This window comes from Paroedura picta, chromosome 12, assembly GCF_049243985.1.
Source record: "Paroedura picta isolate Pp20150507F chromosome 12, Ppicta_v3.0, whole genome shotgun sequence".
Classification (NCBI taxonomy): domain Eukaryota; kingdom Metazoa; phylum Chordata; class Lepidosauria; order Squamata; family Gekkonidae; genus Paroedura; species Paroedura picta.
In genome coordinates, this window is record NC_135380.1 from 22201070 (window position 1) to 22222364 (window position 21295).

The window sequence follows — 21295 nt, forward strand, 5'->3', positions numbered from 1 at the left end:
ACTGTCTGAAGCCCACAGCCTGGAAGGCTGATCTTCATCATGTTGCATGTTCTCAGCAGCCATTAAGAGTCTACCCCAGGGGTAGTCAAACTGAGGCCCTCCAGATGACCATGGACTACAATTCCCATGAGCCCCTGCCAGCGAACGCTGGGGGCTCATAGGAATTGTAGTCCATGGACATCTGGAGGGCCGCAGTTTGACTACCCCTGGTCTACCCTGTTGGAAGAAATCTGAAATGCTGTGCAAGTCATGCGCAGCTTCAGCTACGCACTGCAGCAGCCCAAAAAAGAAGATGATGGATAGAAATGTAATAACTGAAAAACCAGTGAGAGAACTGAAGGGTGAAAGGCCTGCAAATACCTGAGTTCAATCAAATCCCTGTCTGCAGCCTAGGGATGAAAAATGGCAGGGAGGGCACGCACGTCAGCTAACAGTATGCCAACGGCACCAGGGATTCCACAGGAAGAACAAATCAGGAGAGACTGTGAGAAAAATCAAAACAGGTTTTGATGCTTGATTACACTCTTCGGAAACTTTACAAAGCATAAAGCGCCATCGGACTAAAATGAATTGCTTTTAAGATCCATTGATCTCAGTGAATGACTTAAGCACGTGCCTAAATGGTTCCAGCTGAAAGCAGCAGGATGCCAAAATGCTCCAAACTTGGGCTGAATACTATTTGCGTGGCCCGTTCCAAAATGTTTAGTTTTCTGGAGCAAACCTTTCAAATCCCACCCTTTCTCACATGAGCTTAGGCTGCGGTTCTTCCCCAACCCTACTCAGTCATAACACCCAAATAAGGCAAGTTACCTGCAGAGGGACTAGGCCAAGGTCACCCAGGGAGTTTCATGGTAAACTGATGGTCTGAATCCATGCCTGCAGAGACCTAGCCAAGCTCCTATTCTGTATTACAGGGGTAGTCAACCTGTGGTCCTCCAGATGTCCATGGACTACAATTCCTATGAGCCCCTGCCAGCATTTGCTGTAGTCCATGAACATCTGGAGGACCACAGGTTGACTACCCCTGCTGTACTACACTCACCACCGCATCACAGCAGAACGCAGGAATACTCTTTCCTGAGCGCAGTAGCTCTATCCTCACACCGATTATGGATCAGTTACCTTCTACCACAGCACATACCGGTAAAGGCCTTCCTTCCTTTACCTGCAGTAGCCCAATCTGTTAATAAAGCAGGTAACTGCCCTGTAATATTATAAACCATTCGAAACCATCCAGCTGTGTGAAATAACGGGATATGTTGTACATGATGCCTTATGGGTTCATGCGCATGTATTTAATTTTATATGAACTAGTGTCAAGGTTAGGGATGTTGATATATTCCAGAATGGGGAAATATAATGCGGACCATTTTTAAAAAGTCATTCAGTTCTTTGAGCCAAGCTCAAATCTCTTTAAATTTCCATCTGAATTGAAATTGTGCTCACATTTACTTTCCAGCTTCCCTCCTCCTCACCCTGACCTAAGCAACAAACTTCTACTTAGTGGAGGCAGGAAGATAACCAGCGGCAGCTGAGGCCTATTAAATGAAGAATGATCACTCCTTCTTGGGAATTCCATGGGAATTGTAGGGCTATGTGAGGATTCTGTCACATGATTCAATTCAGAAGGCCAAGACCATTAGATTTCCCATCAATCCAAGTAGGAAGTGATGTGGCCTGTGGATTCCTGAGCTGGGCTCAATCAAAGGCAAGCTTGTTTTGTCATCAAGTTTGTGTCAAAATTCTCAGCATCCTGTTTTGACTAAGCGACCAGTGGCAAACCAAAATACATTCCCCCCCTCCTTAGAAGTTTCAGACCTGAAGACTGAATGGAGAAGCTGAAATCTGAAGCACTGAAGAACCAGTGATTCACACTACCTTTTTAATGAGAAAATAGACAGCAAAATTCCAGGACAGGTGTCAGATCAGGACTGTACCTAGTAAACAGGAATGGCTTGCTCCAGGTAGGTCAAGTAGTTCTCCTGGAATTACAAGGAATCTTCAGGCTACTGAGGTATTTCCCAGGAGGAAATTACAGTTTGCAAGAGCAGATGGAATAGTGTAGTATAGAGTTTAGGAGGAACGGAAGCCCGAGTTACATGCCACTTCTGCTGAGCTCTTTCATGGTGGAGCTCTTTCAGCTCCATCCTTCTCAGGCACTGTTCCCAACATCTCCAGGAATTTTCCAATCCTAAGAAGGAGGGATCATATGCAAGCATCCGGAGCAGGGATGCCATCACGCCCTGCCATTAATCATCAGAGAGCAGGGGGACTTACCAAGAGAGAGTGGGAGGCCCAGGCTATATGTCATTCTCAGCATGCACCAGAAGGGATGCCATCACATCAGCAATGTAACACTCTGGTATTTGGACAAAATCTCCATAGTAGAAGCCATTTTTGCAACAGAGATTTTTCCTAAATACCAGAGCATCATGGTGCCATCACAGTATGATGACATCACTACCTGTACATTCTGGAAGTGATGCTGAAATACTCTTGCTGCCTTAAGCATTGCGTGATAATTTCTTAATGCTTTAGATGGCAAAACTTAGGCAATTATAATTTGTGTGTATGTGTGTGTAGTAGGTAGGTAGGTAGGTAGGTGATTGACTACCATTTTCTAGTTTTCAATTGCCTAGATTAGTTCAGATGACTGAGGCTGAACCTCCTTCTTAGAGTTTAAACTATAAGAAAAAGTGTAGCTTAGGCAAAAAGGAAAAAAAAGCTAGAAATAACAACCCCATTCTCATTGAAGATCTGCTTTATGCTTCTTCTTTTCTTTTCCTTGTGCATTAACAATTTTGCATTTTAAACCAAGTAATTTACTTCAATGCAAATGGCGCAAGGATTTATGCTTCTGGGATTGACCAGAGCTCTTGTTAAATTAAAACTCTGTTCTCTGTTGTTCCTTGTTCTTCAAGACTAAGGCACATTTAGCAGTTTATTAGAGAGTCTTACAGCAGCACAGGACTCCAGAGAGAGAGAGAGAGAGAGAGAGAGAGAGAGAGAGAGAGAGAGAGAGAGAGATGGCATGGTTGAGAGGAGGTCTCTAATTTGTGCAGCAGAACAAGTCTGTGCGCCCTCTCAGCTGTCCAAGCTGAAAAGAAGGCTGTACTACATGCATGAAAAGAGGGTTTTGATGCCATAATGATCATAATTAATTACTAAGTTTTCTTTGCAAAGTCCTACCATAGCTATGCATCTCCTAGAAAAATGGGCATAGCCCAGCTTTCCAAAGCTATGTTCGGCTGTCAAAGAAGGCAGAATGCACTGGAGCACAATGCGCTTATGTTTTAGAAATGATTTAGAACCTTTTCTCTTCTGAATTTGGAATTACAAATTACCCAGTCTTGTTCCCCAAATGGAACTGATAGAGAGTTCTTTTGGCTTTTTTTTCTCTTGAAAATTTTGTGTTGAGTATTAACACATTGCCAGAGCATCCACTTTCTACAATTCATTCTTTCTAATACGGATGGTATTGTTTATTGTCAAATCCCTGCATCAATACAATGTGGAAGTGAGCATATGTATGACAGCATTAAAATTCTTTGGGTGTGGTGTTTTAGAGATGTACATGCACATGCATAACAAAACTACAAAAGTAATCTTGCTGTGCATTCAAAAAGTTTGGGGAGAAGCATGCATTTGGAAAATATGAGCACATCAGCAGTAGAACAAAGCACAAAAAGAATCTTCTTTCAATTATATGTACAATCATATTAAGATCATACATCAACTTTCAACTAACCATTGTCCGTATGTAAGATTCTACTTTTTGTTCCTGTTCCTTATTACGATAACACAGAAAAACTAAAATAGCATAAAGAAATAAGCAAATGTGTGTCATAGTATCATCCCTAAAAGCTAGTGAGACATCGAAGAAAGGGGACATTAGTGAGTATGGTGGCATATGTGCCATGATTTCACTTCCAAGAAAATGCAGAAGATGTAATTTCGCTCATGGAATTGCTGAAAATTCTATTGCTTTACCAGAGAGTTTCTGGAGATTCCTAGAGCTACGTGGCATCTCTTCCAGGTCCCCCCAACCAAGTGACATTATGCTATTTGTGATGCCAGTGTTTTTTTTCCTCCTTCTGTTGCTCTGAGTGGCAGTATGCAGTGAGCCCTCCCAACGTAATGAGAGGCCTGGTAACCCTATTCATCCCCCCACCAAGTTATCCATTAATATTGTCATTATAAAGAAAAAATCCTTTAAAAACACAGGGTGTGGTTTAACCAAACACCATGGAAAGAGCACAATTTGTGATGGAAATAGATCTGTTCTGATTTCTTGCTCCCGATAATCTTGCAGAATGACTGCGCCACTCCATTAGAATTTCAGATCACAGATTAGCAATTTAGAAAAAAAATTAAATTACCATTAAAGTATTTTAGAGCCATTTTTTTTGCTAGAACCGACACACAGCTCAATTTGTATGCCTCATTGTGACTCTGCATTTTAAGCAGAAAGAAATCGTGTACGAAAAAAGAAAGGAACAAATCAGTGAGGATAAATAGAGTCAAATAGCCATACGCTTCGCAGGAGATTTGAGGGAAGTCGTCATTTTTCCTGACAGACTTTCAGTCTACCTAAAGCTGAACCGAGGAAAAGCAGATTCAAAATTGTCAGCCTCTTAGCAATCACGGAGAAGAAGACATGTGGCAATTTTAAACAAGTCACGTCAAGTGGATCTTTTTTTCCCTCAAGCCCCCATCCACCCCCGGATTGTGCAAGATGAATCATCTGCGTTCCTGAAAGGAATTTCAGCAGGGTTTTTTTAAAACCCGTGTCTTGCACAACTGAGAGAATTGCACAGATTCACAGATATATCCCATCTATGTACTCTTTAAGATCAATGTCACGTGGGAAATCTTTTGATCTTGAAAATCCAAAGGCATTGTCTTTTTATGGTTGCTTCAGCAAAGTGATGTCATATGTGTGGGATGCTTATTGTGTAAAGTAGAAATGTCACTAGGTACAATTTGCTTTGCCCTGACCTGGGTGGCCCAGGCTAGCTGGATGCCATCAGATATCAAAAGCTAAATAGTGTTCCTGGCTGGTACAAGGATGGAAAACCACCAAGGAAGTCTAGGACAGATCTAGTCCAGCAACTTGCCTCACACAGCAGCCAACCAGTTCCTCTGGAGGTCCAATAACAGAGTATAAAGTCTGAGACGTTCCCCTGACTGCTTCCTGACACTGGGATTGAGAGACTGACTACCTCTGAACATGGAAGCTCCCTTTAGTCACCATGGCCAGTAGCCACTGATAGGCCTATCCTCCATGAATCTGGCTAATCCAGTGGTTCTCAACCTGGGAGTCGGGACCCATTTGGGGGTCGAACAACCCTTTCACAGGGGTCCTGGCAGGGCAAACAGCTTGGCCAGGGGGGGCGCCATCTACATAACAGCCTTGTGGGATAGATCGAGATAGAGCGTTCATCTGTCTAGAGCAGTGGAAAACAGTGAGATCGGCATGGTGAGACAAGAGGCAGAACTGAACAGAAAAACCCAGGGAAAAAAACAATTTATATACAATCATGAACAATGGATCTTCACGCCATTGGTCAGTTTTGGTTTAATTTCTGTGAAAGAACACTTGCATAATTTTGTGGTTGGGGGTCACCCCAACATGAGGAACTGTATTAAAGGGTTGCGGCATTAGGAAGGTTGAGAGCCACTGGTCTAATCCCTTTTAAACTGTCTGTACCAGTAGCCATCACTACACCCTCTGGCAGTGAATTCCACATTTTACTCACTCACTGTGTGACTTGAATCTACTGCATTTCATTGGATGCCCTTGAGTTCTAGTATTTGAGAAGAGGGAGAAAAAGTTCCTTGCACTCTCTACCTTGTGCATAATTTTATGAACCTCTATTATGTCCCCTCTTCGTTCTCTCTTGTTCAAACTGAAACAAACCCAGACTCTTCCGCCTTTCTTCATAGACAAAGGGCTTCAGCCTCTTAATCATGTTGGGAGCCCTCCTCTGCACTTCTCCCAGCTCCGCGATCCCCTTTGTGAGATATGGTGGTCAGAACCGCCCACAGTATTCCCATCGAAGCCTCGCCATAGATCCATGCAGGGGTATTAAGATCCTGGCAGTTTTATTTTCAATCTTTTTCATACACAAAGTTTGCCATTTTCACCACTGGGGCACACTGGATCGACATTTTCACAGAGCTAACTACTGTGATCCCAAGATCTTTTTTCCTCTCAAACTCGGCAACTGGAGACCCTATTAGCCCCTCTCTGAAGTTGAGATTCTTTTGTTCTAATGTGCAACATCTTCAGTTTACCAAAACTGAACTTCGTCTGCCCAATTCGTGGAGATCTTTGCGGAAAACAATTTTGTGTTACCTGTAAACCCGGCCACCACACTGCTCACACCTAGTTCCAAATCACTTGTGAACAAATTAAATAGTACCATTCCCAATACTGCCCCTTGTGGGACTACCGTTTACTTCTCTCCAGTGTCAGAACTGTCCTTTAATTCCTATTTGTTTCCTGCCATTTAACTAATTTTTAACCCATAAGAGAACCCATCCTGTATTCCATGATCGCTTTGTTGACTCAGGAGACTTCCATGAGTAGGGTTGCCAGACTCCACCCCCCTCCAGGAAAGGCAGGGGACCCCTCGCTGCTAGGCCCTACTGCCCTGCCATTAATCAGCTGGCCACTATGGAGGGAACTTACCTTGAAAAAGAAGGAGATCAATTTCAAGTGCAGTGACGTCTATGTGGCCAGGAGGTTACATCATCAAATCCAGATGATCAGGGCAATGCTCTGATATTTGGGCAAAAACTCTATGGAACAAGACAATTTACCATAGAGTGTTTTCCCAAACACCAGAGTATCACCTAGACATCCCAGAAACGATGACAACACTTCCAGGTCATGTGGTCAGTGACATAGACACGTCACTGCACATCAGATGGACCTCCCTACTGCTTCCAGTAAGTCTCCCCCACAATTCCCAATGGCTGCCAGGCAACCCCATTGCTGAGGTATCTTGTAAAAAACCTTTTGAAAGTCTACTGGGTCATCAGTATCTACGTGCTTGTTCACTTTCTCAAAGAACACCAGAAGGTCATTGAGACACGACTTTCCTTTGCAGTGTCAAAAGTCAAAAGTATCACATCCAGTAAGGTCCCAAGACTACTGTTTTCTTCATTCTTTTTGACTTGCTTGCAACAGTTCTTTTGTTTTCCCTCTATAGACAAGGAATGATCAACTAAATTTACTCCTAAAAACCCTTCCCTCTCTGCTCTTCTCCTGCTATCCTCATTATACGTGACATTCACCTGCCCTCCACTGAGGGACAAATGTTTAGGTACAGCCTAAAGCTGTTTCTTTTGTAGGTGGTTTGCAGGTTTTTTTAATTTCTTAATATATCCTTTTCTGCTTCTCACCCTTTTTTTATTGCTAGCTACATCTGCATATTATTACACTTTTGCATGCATCTGGGATAATGTCCTGCTCAGACATTTAACCTGACTAATTAATCTCAAAATAGAACTTTGTTCCTCTTTAAATAGCATCCAGCAATACATGCATCTACGTATGGATTATTGAGCCTCCAGGGTCTCTCCCCTCCATTATGGGATCACATATATTTCATATTAAATGAATTCATTTAAATGATATTATCAAATGGAATTGCACACTCCAGGTGTATCTAGGGAATAATAGCTGAATATTTTATCTCTAAAGCCGGTAGTCACTGAACCCATTCTGTCTGCAGCTGTTGGTTATGGCCTCCTCTACACATGCAGCAGATTAAAGGGTTAGAATTCTGATGTAATAGAACGGGCCGTATCTCGGACAGCCAATTCTCCTGATTTGTTGGAAGACCTCCTACCAGCAGCCCAATGCTCTTGCTGCTATTTGCTTGGCCACTAGGACAATGATGGAAAAGGAAGTGCCTCCCCCCCCCCCCCGAATTCCAGTGTCACTTCTGATAGAAACTGAAAGTGACATTAATGTCTTGGGTCAATTATCTGGCATTCACTCAAAACTCTCTGGATCCAGACTAACATTCCCAGGTTGTGTGCCATTTTCCTGCTCCCCCATGGTGGCCTGAAATGGCCCCTGAAACCTTGTCCTTAGGGTTCCTGATCCCCAAGAAAATGAACTGGGGGGGGGGAGGCTATTAGCACTGCCAAGAAATGTGGGGAAGACAAGAAAATCATGCCCCCCCTGGGTGGAAATCCTTGTGCCCACGGAAACATCAAATCTGGATCCAAACTATTCTTAATGTTCTTTGAAAATAAAAATTAGGGAGAAAGGAGGGAACGGTTCCATCCTAGTGCTCATATGCCCTGCTAATTTTATGAATCCAGAGGGATTAGAAATTAAGTTACTGACAGACACCACAATCTGAAGTAGTTCAGTCCTTTTGACAACTTTGCTGCACTGTATGGGTACCAGAAAAAGAGCCTCTTGTAGCACAGGGTGGTAAGGCAGCCGACATGCTGTCTGAAGCTCTGACCATGAGGTTGGGAGTTCGATCCCAGCAGCAGGTTCAAGGTTGACTCAGCCTTCTGAGGTCGGTAAAATGAGTACCCAACTTGCTGGGGGGTAAACGGTAATGACTGGGGAAGGGAATGGCAAACCATTCCGTATTGATTCTGCCAAGAAAAGGCTAGAGGGCCGACACGAGACACCACGCGTGCACGGAGTTCCGCGCATGCCTGGTTCCCGTTGCCGCCGCCCCCCCACCTGCGCCACCCCCCAGCCCTACACACGCTGCTGCCCGCCAGTGGCCCAAGCAGCCGCCGGCTACCAATCTTCTCCCACCCCTCCCTATGAGCGGGGAGCGGCCTCCGCCAGCCATCCCTGCTCTGCCCATTTTTATAAATGGGCTTTAATTCTAGTGTTAAATAATTGAGAATTTACTTCCTTTTCATAGTATATGGAGATGCTTATGAATGTCTTACTGGTTTTGATTCAATCTTCAACACTGGTTTCCTCTCCTGCATTGCACCAAAATGGAAAGGAACATGACGGAAACGGGTTTTCCCCACTTGTTTCAAATATTCTTCATCAGGAAACACACATTTTTAAATGTCGTAAGGGTAACCATGTTAGCATGCAGGAGGCAAAATAAAATTATTTCAGCACCTCTAAGACTATCACATTTATTTTGGCATAATCTTTCACGAACTAGACCTTGCTGCATCAGATGAAATGGACTGCGGGTCACAAAAAAGTAATAAATTCATTCGTCTTTAAGGCGCTGCGAGACAGCTGAACAGCGATTTTCTTTTCACTCATGTCATCACGTTATATTGGTAGCTATATACATCTGTGCTACATAACTAATGTTCAAAATGCCCATCAAAATGAAACACCGGGCAGACAAAATGAATGGGAAAGCTACATTTCAAGCAAACAGAAAATGAATCAGAAACATATTGTTTCTCCATGTTCCCCATCGAAGTAGGGCTGAGCCAAAAAGAAGATATGTTATGCCACACACGCACAGAAAGGCTTCCTGCAAAATAACCATTCTATTTGTCAGCAACTTTGGAGACCTGGAAAACAAGGCAACACTTCAATTCAGTTCAGAACGAGGACAGGAGGCATAGTTCTTTCTCTGATAGGGCTTCATGTAAGCAAACCTGACTGGCTACGGCATCATGACATCATAGTAATGCCACCTATACCAGGGATAGTCAACCTGTGGTCCTCCAGATGTTCATGGACTACAATTCCCATGAGCTCCTGCCAGCAAACACTGGCAGGGGCTCATGGGAGTTGTAGTCAATGAACATCTGGGGGACCACAGGTTGACTACCCCTGACCTATATGATCCCTCATTTGGCTGGTCATAAAGCCAGCAAGAAAACACTTAAAATGGCTCAAATGAGCAGCAAGCAGGAGCAAATCTGAGTCAAACAGCATGAAAACTTGACGGTTTAGGCTTCAGTTGCTTTGAAACTGCCTTAACTCTGGTGTTTGACTCCTGTGTGCTTGTTCCTCCTCATCCTATGTAATTGCCTTAATTGGATAACATCTTGCATAGCAATTTACTGCTGCTCTGTTCAGATCTACACTAATGGATTGCAAACTTCTTGTTTTATTCAGGACCCTTATCTTGCGTTGCACAGCTGCCTCGACCACTGGCAGGAAATACGGAAGCCGGCAAGGTTCAAACAAGCATGCCAGCAAGCCCTTCATCAATGAGAAGGACAACACAAAGGGACAGACTTCAACATGGCTCCGCTTGGGCAAGATCTGCTCCATATGCTCAATGTCTACTAGGAGTCCTCCTGGGCTGAACCCATTCCCTTTATTCCCAGCCGTTTTCCATCACTTCACTTGAGTATTTTTTGACTGTTTACAGAACAGCATCAGCTCTAGGGAATGGCCAAGTGGCTCATTAGAATCCAACTCTATGTGTGTTGTCATTTGGATTAGCCAATCAGAGGCATACTCGTATTGCATAGCAGGATCCATGGTTTAAAAACACTAGAAAGAACCTTGTTACAGGGATTATTTAAAGTTTCTTAACTTTAAAGTTCCTTCTCTCCGCTGGCCGGGATATGAGGATCCCCTCTATTGAAAGCCAGCTCGGTGTAGAGGTTAGTGGCTAGGAGTAGAGAAAAGCGGCCTATAAGAACCAACTCTTCTTCTTCTTGTGTCGACTGAACCTGTGTCTTCCTTTTTGCACTTTTTCTGCTGCACATGCTACATTTTTCCATTAAATGTATGCATTCTTCGATGTTGCCTGTGATCCAGTAAAGCAGCATGGTGGTACAGAAAGTGGAATGGGGCAGCCCATTCTCATCAGATCTCAGACGTTAAGCAGGATTAATATTTGGAAGGGAGACCACAAAGGAAGGCAACAACAAGACACCTCTGCCTCCTTCACATGCCTTGGAAAACTTTTGCTGGGGTGACCATAAACCAGCTGTGATTTGACAGCACTTTACACACACAAATTAATGTTCTTCATTTTACATGTATTATCCATACAAGAAACTGACAAAGACTGGATTAAAATCAGGTGTGTACCTAGCACAAAAGAGTCTACAAAACCAACCCTAAAAAGCAAATAAATAACACCACTGACCAAAGCGAAAATGAATATGGAAAGAAACAGAATATAGAACATTTGATCACCGCATCACAAACATCCTGATTTTATGGATACCACTGCTGATCCAATACTACTGAAGCAAAAAGTTTTTCACCTATAAAATTTGCTCTCCTTCTCCTCCTCCCCGCCAACTAGGATGCCTATGAGTATGAAAACCTGGTAGAACGTTGAAGTTGCTCCACGTAGTAGCTACCCCCCCCCCTTTTAGATGCCTGTGCATTGGACTGGTTTCCTCTCCTGCATTGCACCAAAATCTGATAACCATTTTCAAGTATTTAAAAGGGTACCATATGGAGGATGGAGCTGAGTTGTTCTCTCTTGCCCCAGAGGGACACACCAGAATGAATGGGATGAAATTAATTCAAAAGAAATTCCATCTAAACATCCAGAAGAAGTTCCTGACAGTTAGAGCAGTTTCTCAGTGAAACAGGCTTCCTCGGGAGGTGGTGGGTTCTCCATCTTTGGAAATTTTTAAACAGAGGCTGGATAGCCATCTGATGGAGAGGCTGATTCTGTGAAAGCTCAAGGGGGTGGCAGGTTACAGTGGATGAGCGATAGGGTTGTGAGTGTCCTGCATAGTGCAGGGGGTTGGACTAGATGACCCATGAGATCCCTTCCAACTCTATTATTCTATGATTCTATGACTGCATGTGTGAATCCATTTGAACTCATTTGGTGAAATCATTGTCCAGGAGAGCAGTGGGAAAGGGCTGAAAAACATAGCATGAATCTTCTCTGCAAAATAATTTTCAGGTGAATTGGGCCTTTTTTGCAGAACGACTCTCCCATCAAAAAAGTCTTCCTCCCCTATAAATACTGAGATAAATTAAACAAAACCCTGTAAATATTCAACACGGCCCTATTTATTACAAGTTTGCACATGACAGGTCTTCTGATTGATCGAATGATGGATTCATTTGCACAAAACACTCACACATGCACACACAAGGGAATGAGAATTCCTTTCAAGAAGCTATTGCATCTTTCACAGCGAATAATATGGGCATCGCCGCAATCTGGATGTCTCCTCTGTGGCAACAGCGCACAGTACATTGATCCACAAAACTGAAACTTGAGGGCACAACCTTCCTGTCTTGCACCTCATTCTTTTCAGTGTGAATGATGCCTGCAGAGCTGCATGTATTGATTTGGCGTTCAGTTAAAGCATCACTTCTCCAGCTGCATATGGATTTCCCTCCCTCCAATATGCTGTAGATAAAAAGTCTTATCAAACCAACTGTCCATCTAGTCTAGCACGCTCTGTCACTCAGTGGTCCTCTGGACAACAGGGCATAGACACCTTCACCTGACGTTGCCTCCTCGGCTCTGTGCTTCAGCAGCTTCATGTCTCTGAAGGAGGAGATTCCCTGCAGCCACTCTGGATATCTGCCATGGATAGACCGATTCCCCCCCTCCCTGAATCTATTAATCCCAATTAGGAGTTGTTTATTCCTGTGGCCATCGCTACATCTTCTGGCAATGAATTCCACATTTTGATCAATCTCGGCATAAAGTAGACTTGCTTCTCTACAGCTTATTTATCGACTCCCTTTTATCCCTGATATTATGTTTTCAATGTGTGCAGAGAGTGGAGATAGGGGAGAATGGCAGAACATTATATGGGGATCCCCTCATGTACCAGGTAGTGATGCAGTCCCCATGCACATGTAAAATTTCATCAGCAGAGCTGGAGAACTGAGCTTTAAATGAAAGATCTAAATAGATGAAACATTTGGAGATCCAAGGCTGGATGTTTTCAGCTCTCCTCTAGTTGTCCAGCAACCTGATCCAAAGCTGGACCAATGTGTAAGGGCCCTACCTACACACAAAATGCTTACACTCCGTCACCACCACCCTGCTAATGGTCCCTGGCCTAAAGATGCCCGCCTGGCCTCAACTACGGCAAGAGCATTCTCTGTCCTGGCCCCAACCTGGTAGAATGAGCTCCTGGAAGAGATCAGGGCCCTGACTAAGCTAAAACAGTTCGGCAGGGCCTGCAAAAAGGAGCTCTTCCACCAAGCATTAAGTTGAGATCAGGCATAACCAACAACGTCTGAAGGGCCCCTGCTCCCTCCCTCCCAGAACTCCATCAATGCGCTCTGGACCTGTTTGCACTGTTGCATTGTTTGCACTGTTGCAATTATCAGTTAATAGTATTGTTATGATTTATATGTTATGGATTGTTTCATGTATTGTTTATATGTTTTATATAAACCACCCAGAGCCTCCGGGGAGGGCGGTATAGAAATATAATAAATAAATAAATAAATAAATAAATAAAATACCCCATATGGGAGGGTGGTATAAAAATCAAATAAATCAATAAATAAATGCCTTTCCAACCACAGCAGCTCTTACGCTAATCCCAGCTTCATCCCAGACCTATTTGCATGCCTAGCCACCAACACAGCTCTCACTAAGAAGGACAGACATGGTAAGGGCTAAAGAGAGAGAGAGACTGGACGTATTAGAGGGGTGCCCCAGCCAGCACTTGCTCAGTTACTGTCTATGCTGTGCCATCTGGTGGGAGCCATTGGCTCATTCTTTATAAATATGGCTCTGGATCATATTCAGGGCCTAAGAGCAGAACAATTTACAATGGAAGAGCAGCAATGCTTCCCTCAGCAACTTCCGCCCGCATTTGCTAGCTGCAAAACTGTGGGATGGCACCCAAAGCTTTATCCATGTCTCTGTGACATTTTAAAAACCTGCAAGCCATCCTTTCCCCCTGTTTATTAGACTCGGGCAGTTTCAGCCGCACAGCTGCTAGAGTTCCCTGGGAAGCAAGCAGTGCCGCGTGCCTTTGTGCCCACTCCTTTTGGATCCTTTTAAGAAATACTCTCTTGCGACAAAAAGGGAAACGACCAGGAAGCTAAACACAGTGCGACTGATTCCGCAGTTCTGATTTGCTGGTGCGTTTAAGCTGCGTTGGACTCCGAATTTGTGCCCGGCATTCTGCATCTGTGTTTTTTTCCTGTCACTGGTCAGGACTCCAATCATGGCATGCATTTTGTATCTTCATCAGGAAAGTGGCCCCCTCCCCTTTTAATGGTCTGAACATGCCCAATAACACACCCGCGCAACAGCACAATTTTAAAAATTGCACTCCCCCATCCCTTGATTTCCATGGCACTCAAATCACCAAAGTGAGGGTGTGTGTGTGTGTGTCTTGTGTTGATGTGTGCTCAGTCACCATGCATGCATGAAGACAAAGCATGTCAGCCACCATTACACAACTGTTTATCTGCACAAAAGTTACCAAGTGCCCTCTTGCAACTTAAATCATACAAGTAAAAAATGTTCACTAGATGCTAGAAGTGGAGACAAGAGAAGCAGGGGGAGGCTTGTGGAGTCCTTGTTTTTGACTTCGTTAACCTTATTACTGCAAATTTGCATTGTAGTGCAATCAGGTTAAAAATGTTTAAAATACAGAGGGGAGAGTGGGGAGGGCAACAGAAGTGGTGGACAGTAGGTGGAGTTGATATGTCATCACTTGAGGTGAGAATGGAGGAGGAACCAGATTCAAATTCCAAGTTTCCTCACTGGATATCCATGAATTGCCTTCCAATGGGAGGAGGAGAAAATGTGATTCACAAGGATTCTCAAACCACGCAGCAAACAGGGATTGCATTTGGATCTGTTCCTTAAGAGCCTGATTTTTGTGTAAAAGGTTTGTTAAAATCAATCAATCTTCTACCCAGTTTTCTGGCTGATCTCAGGTTTTAGCATTAGGGAACAGTGACAGTGACTACCTCCCCTAATCAGACCAGCAGGACTATTTCTCTATAAATGATTACTCACTCAGGAAACCCTGCGGCCCTCAGGATTACGTCACAGTGAGGGCCTTGAGGTTCTGGGTACTCCAACTCTCACCTCTACTTACCTCTTGCTGATACAGAGTCATGTAATGGTGGTGAGCTGCTTTGCCTAGTGGCCTTTCAGAAGGAGAGAAGCATCTCTTTCCCAGCACCTCCATCATAGGGCATTTAAAGAACTCAGAGCATCAGTCACCTTCCGCCAAGGAGTGAGATGGGACGGCAGCAGAAACAGGTAGGAGCAGCTGCCATCCCAGAGCAATGCTTTGTGCTGGAGAAGATGCAGACGTCCCCCCCCCCTTTTATTGTGTTTGATATTAACTGCCTTGGGGACCCTTCCGGGTTGAAAGATGTGACAGAAATCCAATAATAAAATATTAAGAATGCTTCAGATGCTTATAACGATGGCCCCTGCAGAGAAAACTGAAACAGCCAAGTATGAATAGGAAGTTCCCTTGTGTCTTTTGTAATTTTTGCATGTCCATCGATATCGTTGGGGAAAAGAGGGCTGCAGATTTGACCCATCCATTAAGAAACCATGACAGAAGCCAGAACTTCTGGATCCAGCTGCAAAACCAAGTTGCAGGAGGAACACTGCGGTGACTAAAAGACTGTCATAGCTCTGGAAAAGACCTCCTCCTCCTCCTCCATTTAATGGTTTTTCATTGTGTTTTCCTTAAGGTAAATAGGACAAAGTACTTTCTTGATTACTTCACTGCATGAACTAGCATGCCCAGATTTTGGAGGAGGGGCAGTCAACTCTTCACAAGCCTCTCTGAGAACACACCAGCATTAAGCTGTTTTCAAAATAATAGCTACAGGCCAGGTAAAGTCTGGTATGGTTAGGATGTCATGAAGGCAGGCTGTTCTGTGCAAGATGTATCCTGTTCCAGGAGACATCCGATAGAGGGTGAACTGCTTTAGATGAGTCATCTCTGAGTACTGGCTTGTAAATCTGTGTTCTAATTCAGACCCGGTTTAACTTATTAGACACTTCTGATGTCAGCGTCCGCAGTTTCTGCTGTTTTATTAACATCCCTGAGTTTCTGGAGATAAGGCAGGGTGGGACTACATTAAATCAGTGGTGTGAGTACCATGGTTCACAGAAAGCCACATTTGCATTGAACAAACAACCCAAAAGGACCACATGATTAGTGTATGCCCTGTGTGTCACCCTAATGCGCACATATACAGTAACAGAAAGGTTAATTCTATGACGAAATTCATCACTAGCAGCCCTTCTCAGTTGAGGAACCCCTAAAATATTCTTCAGGCTTCGAGAAACCCCAGAAGTGGCACAATTGTGCAGAATATGGTTGGGAAGCATAGCTGTGGACACGCCCACCAGGGGACCCTCCCCTTCCCACACGCTCCAGGCCTGTCACTGGCTATTTTGGGAGGAGAGGAGTCGACATAACCATATATGGTCATAACACCTGATAAATAACAAATTTTAAATATGGTATGTATAGAAATAAATTAACTCCCACCCACCCATTCGAGAAACCCTTCCAGGGCCATCAAGAAACCCCAGGGCTTCATGAAAACCTGAACTAGAGAGTACCAGATTAAAGTTACTTCTGAGCATGTAATCTCTACCACTGCTGAACCAAAGCCAGCCCTTTTGTGTCTGGGGTGAAGGGAAATGCTTCTTTCTTTGCATCTTCTCACTCTCTCCCCAGCATGAGGAACAGTGAGGTTACCAAGGCAGCGGAAGAAGCGTGAGCAAAACAGAGTGAAGCCACTGGAACCAGCTTATTCTTTTCCAGGATGGCTGCTGTGCAGGTGGGGTGGTTTTACTCTCCCTTCTCCCTGATCAGCTTGCTTCCTTCCCGGGAGCTGCCTGGGTTCTTGGATGAGCATACACAAGCTGCAGAGAAAGGCAGGCAATTGTCAGAGAGGGTCTTTACTTCCATCCCTGGCATAAGGTTTGCAGCTTACCTACCCTCCAGTTCCTTCAACAGCAGCCTTTCCACAGTGGGAGCCCCCTAATGACAACCAGTCAAAAGGCACAGGCCAGGTGCCATACTGGGGAACAGTGCTCAGAAGAGCGACAGATGGCATGTCAAAGAGCTTTGTGTGGCTCCCAAGCCACTGAGCATCGCTATTGCAAATGAACGGATAAAAATGTATTCATTTCTTGAACATGACTCTATAGCATGCTTTTCTCAGGCTCAAGACAGCTGACATACGAATGCAGCAAAACAAAACTTAAATAGTTTTAAACGTCGCTTTAATTCTGTTGTAACCCACCTTTGGCTTTAGAAAGATGAGCTACAAACATTTATAATAAAAAAAGAAAGGGTGGGGATTCTATTCAGATGATACATTTTCTGTCCCTGGTACTACAAGAGGTGGAGATGACTGCTAGGTCTTTTTCTGCAACAGGTTGACAGATCCTGAGGCCCTGCTGTGTGAATGGCAATTTCACCAGGTCAGAAGCCAGTATAATGTGGTCATGATCCTCGATACCTCTATCAGTCAAAGAGGGAAACACAAAAAGAGTTGCAGAGACTAGAGTTAACTCAACACCAACAACCCCTCCCCATCTTGTTCCCAGAAATGCCATCTTTCTCATTAACCAGGGTATACAACATAAGGCCAGGGGACCACATGTGTCCCATCAACATATGTGCTACAGCTCCCATTGTTAATTAGATAACTCAGCAGGTGCAGACTCTGTGCCCTGATTGATATACAATATACCACTTCAAGATCCTACCGAAAGCCCCCTGCCTGAGCTCCTTCTGGCACATTTGATGCAAACTCTTACTTGCTTGCCATCCGCAATATGCTATAAGGACTTCCTCCACAGCAACCTGGCCTCCAATGGCATCTGAAGGATATCAAGGGTTTGTTTTAATGTAAGGATGTTTACCAGAATGTGTAATCCAATAATGGATCTGCTTGCTTTTATAATAGCTACAAGTCTAATGAATTCACCTTCGTTTCTCATGTATGACATGTAGTTGCAGTGGGTAGAAGGCAAGTGGCATATTGGTCTGTCTATGTATGCTGCCTTACATGCATGTGCATCGCAATCCAGATGCATCTTCAGGAATGCATTTCCAGTGACCCCAAAAAGGAGCTTAGACTTTCAAGCAAAATGCAGATGTGTGGACATGAAATATATATCTAGTGAATGTGAATGAATGAAATGGCATTTCCAAGGACAAAGCTGGGGCAGTGTTGATTGGGACATCTGGAATGCAGGCTGCCTTGGAGGCAAGGTGGGGAATAAGCTAGAAGGTGGTAGGAAATTATATTAGTGCTAGCAAAACGCAGGGAAGAAGAACCAAAGCTAGTGTCAAGAGCCAGGCTAGAAGATCAATAACCAGAGCAAGACCTGAGAATGATTCTGCCTTCCCTCCTGGGAGGAAGCAAGACCCAGCATTATCTAAGGCAGGGGTAGTCAAACTGCGGCCCTCCAGATGTCCATGGACTACAATTCCCAGGAGCCCCCTGCCAGCATTCGTTGGCAGGGGGCTCCTGGGAATTGTAATCCATGGACATCTGGAGGGCCGCAGTTTGACTACCCCTGATCTAAGGGAATTAGAAATGGTTCTCAAAAGTCTGACCAAAGCTAGCTCTGCAAAATGCCTTCCCCTGTGTACTAACTCCTAGAATTGAGATGTTGATGGCACATGTGGAAGCCAGGAATGTAATTCCCATGAGGGTCTGGTGATGATTAGTTATCTTAAATCAAAAATCTTACTGCAAGTCATAAATCTGTTGGCCAAAGAAAGGAAAAGCATAACACAGGACTCTGAAGCACATCAACATCCTCTTGTGACAGCCTGGCTGCCTCTGAATTAATGGGTTTATCGGCTTAATCACGACCACTGTTAAATCGAGAATGAGATGAAATCGCTGCAGATGTCCCTGGGGTCATTCAGTTCCTGTTAACAGCCCCAGAACGTGGAAGCCTGGAGGGGTGTTTCATCCCTCGGTGGATTTCCTCAATTAACTCGGAGTACCCTTTTTATTGGGAAAACTATTTTTCTCCACTGCAACACGTCAGAGAGAGCCTCAGAAAAGAAGTAAATTAGACTATGCTCTGCTTGTTTTCATATTAACACTACAGCGCTACCAAACAATAGATTTTGGCAGTTTGAGCGCATTAAAAATGATGTTCCACATTAATTTTGACAATCATGTAGTCATCAGTGGCCATGAAAAGAACAGGTTTGATCCCCCCCCCAAGAGGCTCTGAATTAGAAATCAAATCAACGTAACCCTCCCACTGCCTGCAAGGTCCTTCTTCCTTCTGACAAATCCTCTCTGAACCACTTCTGACAGTGTGTAAGGCCACCATCAGCGTTTGGCTTTGTCAGGCTGCTGATGAGGCCCCAGGAGGGCATTTCATAATCTGGAGGACACAACAGGAAATGCCCCTTTGCTGCTTATGGTTCACCTCACCTCTGATAATAAGGAAAGCTGGAACAAGCTCTTGGCAATGACATCATCGTTAAGGTTTGCAGACCTCACTGGAGGCCTAGCCTTAACATCGGCCTACCATGGATCCAACAAAGACACTGAAGGGTCTACAGGCTGATATGAAATGGATAATTTCTGTTGCATGTCCAGAAGAATCCATACAAAGAATTTAGAAATTATTATTATTATTTTAATTTACTTCTAGCCACTTTTGGCAGAGCCAGCTCATGGCAGTTTACATGATAAAAATAAGATGCAAAGTCCCTCAAAAACCTTGCTAAAATTACAACAATTAACAGAAATAGAGAGTCCAATAAACAGCGTGGTGGCAAACCAACCCCCCACCTACCCCCGCTGGGGACTAGGGGAGAACTGCTGGCCACCACTGTTACCCTTTGGGTAAGGTGACCAGATTGTCCCACTTTTGGAGGGACATCTGGGGGTACCTGGCAAATTGCACTTATGTTAAAATTTAAAAATATATATTACAATACTATTTTTGCGTTCTATGCGTTCTATGAAACTTTTTCTTGCTCCATGTAGACCAAATTTTTAATCAAGAACCTCCCTGGTCAATGGTATCCCACTTTACCAATGTTAAAGTCTAGTCACCTTACCTTTGGGGGGCACACAGATCTTCTCTCCAAACTGGCCTCAACCATAGACCCGGTGGAAGGGCTCCATCTTACAGGCCCCGCGAAAAGCTGAAAGCTCCCACAGACCAAGTTCAACAATGCTTTCAGTTCGCAGTGACAAAATTCCATTTTGAACCGGTGTTTTGGTATTTTGACACAGCTGAGGGAGTTTTATTTAAAAGCAATACACTCCCCCCCCCCACCTCCTCCCACATATCGAGGTTTTAGTCTCAGGATGGCTTGCCTGAGTTCCCACATCTTGATTCTTGGAGCAATCAAATCAAAAGAAAATGGTACTCCTCATGTGCGTAGGTGGGAGAGATTTTTGCCTGCAGTTCTGTCAATAAATGGACAGCCCAGGTGGCGGGAGATTAACTCTTGGATCACCCAAGTTATCCAGACATCGATCTGTCTGTCAATAACATTACCACAACACACAAAACTGTAACAGCATGAGGATTTCCAGCACCAGCTAAAACCCAGGCACCTAATGCCAAAGGCCAAGCAGGCCTTGTTTGTTCCAGTTCATCTGGGCAGCTTTCTCAATTTAATTGACTCGTGTCTCATATCCCCCCATCATTTTGATCATTCTGTTGACAGCTAGCAAAGTCAAAAACATTCAATGCTGTGAATGCCTTTTTGGGTCCTTAATTTAAAAAGAAAATAAGAATAGCAATTCCCCTGTTTTTAGATTTGTCTTTAAAAAGAGCATCTTCCAAGTACTCCAAGCAAAGAACACTGGAGGGAAATGCTAAAACAGCTTAAAGAGCACATGTGCGTATGACTAATTTGGCTCAAGGCTGGGTTTGAAGGCAACTGCAGCCTGGGTAATTTCACTGCAAGGTTTTCAAGGGAAAAGTTGAGGTGGTTAACTTCTTTTGAAGAGTTCCAACCAATCGGAATGGGGCAGGCTCCCTGCCTAACAGCAAAATAGCTGCTGTTATGGCTTTCTCTTAGGAATTCAGGTCTGACGGCATAACGAACAGAGAGAGCGGCTCAGTGACAAACTATCCACAATTAGGGAAGGCTTATCTATCACAGGATTGGCCCTCGGATATTATCGGCTCCTAGGGTAGCCACACACACACACAACCTGGTGGAGGGATGGGATCCCCTGCTGCCAGGCGCCACCCTCATCATTTTTACAACAACTCTGTAAAGTAGGTTAGGCTGAATGATAGCAACAAGCTCAAGTCTCCAGTGAGCCTCACAGACAAGTGGGGATTCGAACCTGGATCTTCCTGATTTTGCTTTGACACTATAATCACTATTCCACACAGAAGGAAGGGAACAGAAAAGCTTTGTT

At 44.1% G+C, this 21295-nt stretch overlaps 1 protein-coding gene across 9 annotated transcripts in view; it reads right to left on the bottom strand.

Annotated features, from left to right (window-relative positions):
* ZMAT4 (zinc finger matrin-type 4) overlaps nt 1-21295 on the bottom strand; it is a 172891-nt gene that overhangs the window by 89693 nt on the left and 61903 nt on the right. The gene's annotated exons all lie outside the window — the stretch shown is intronic.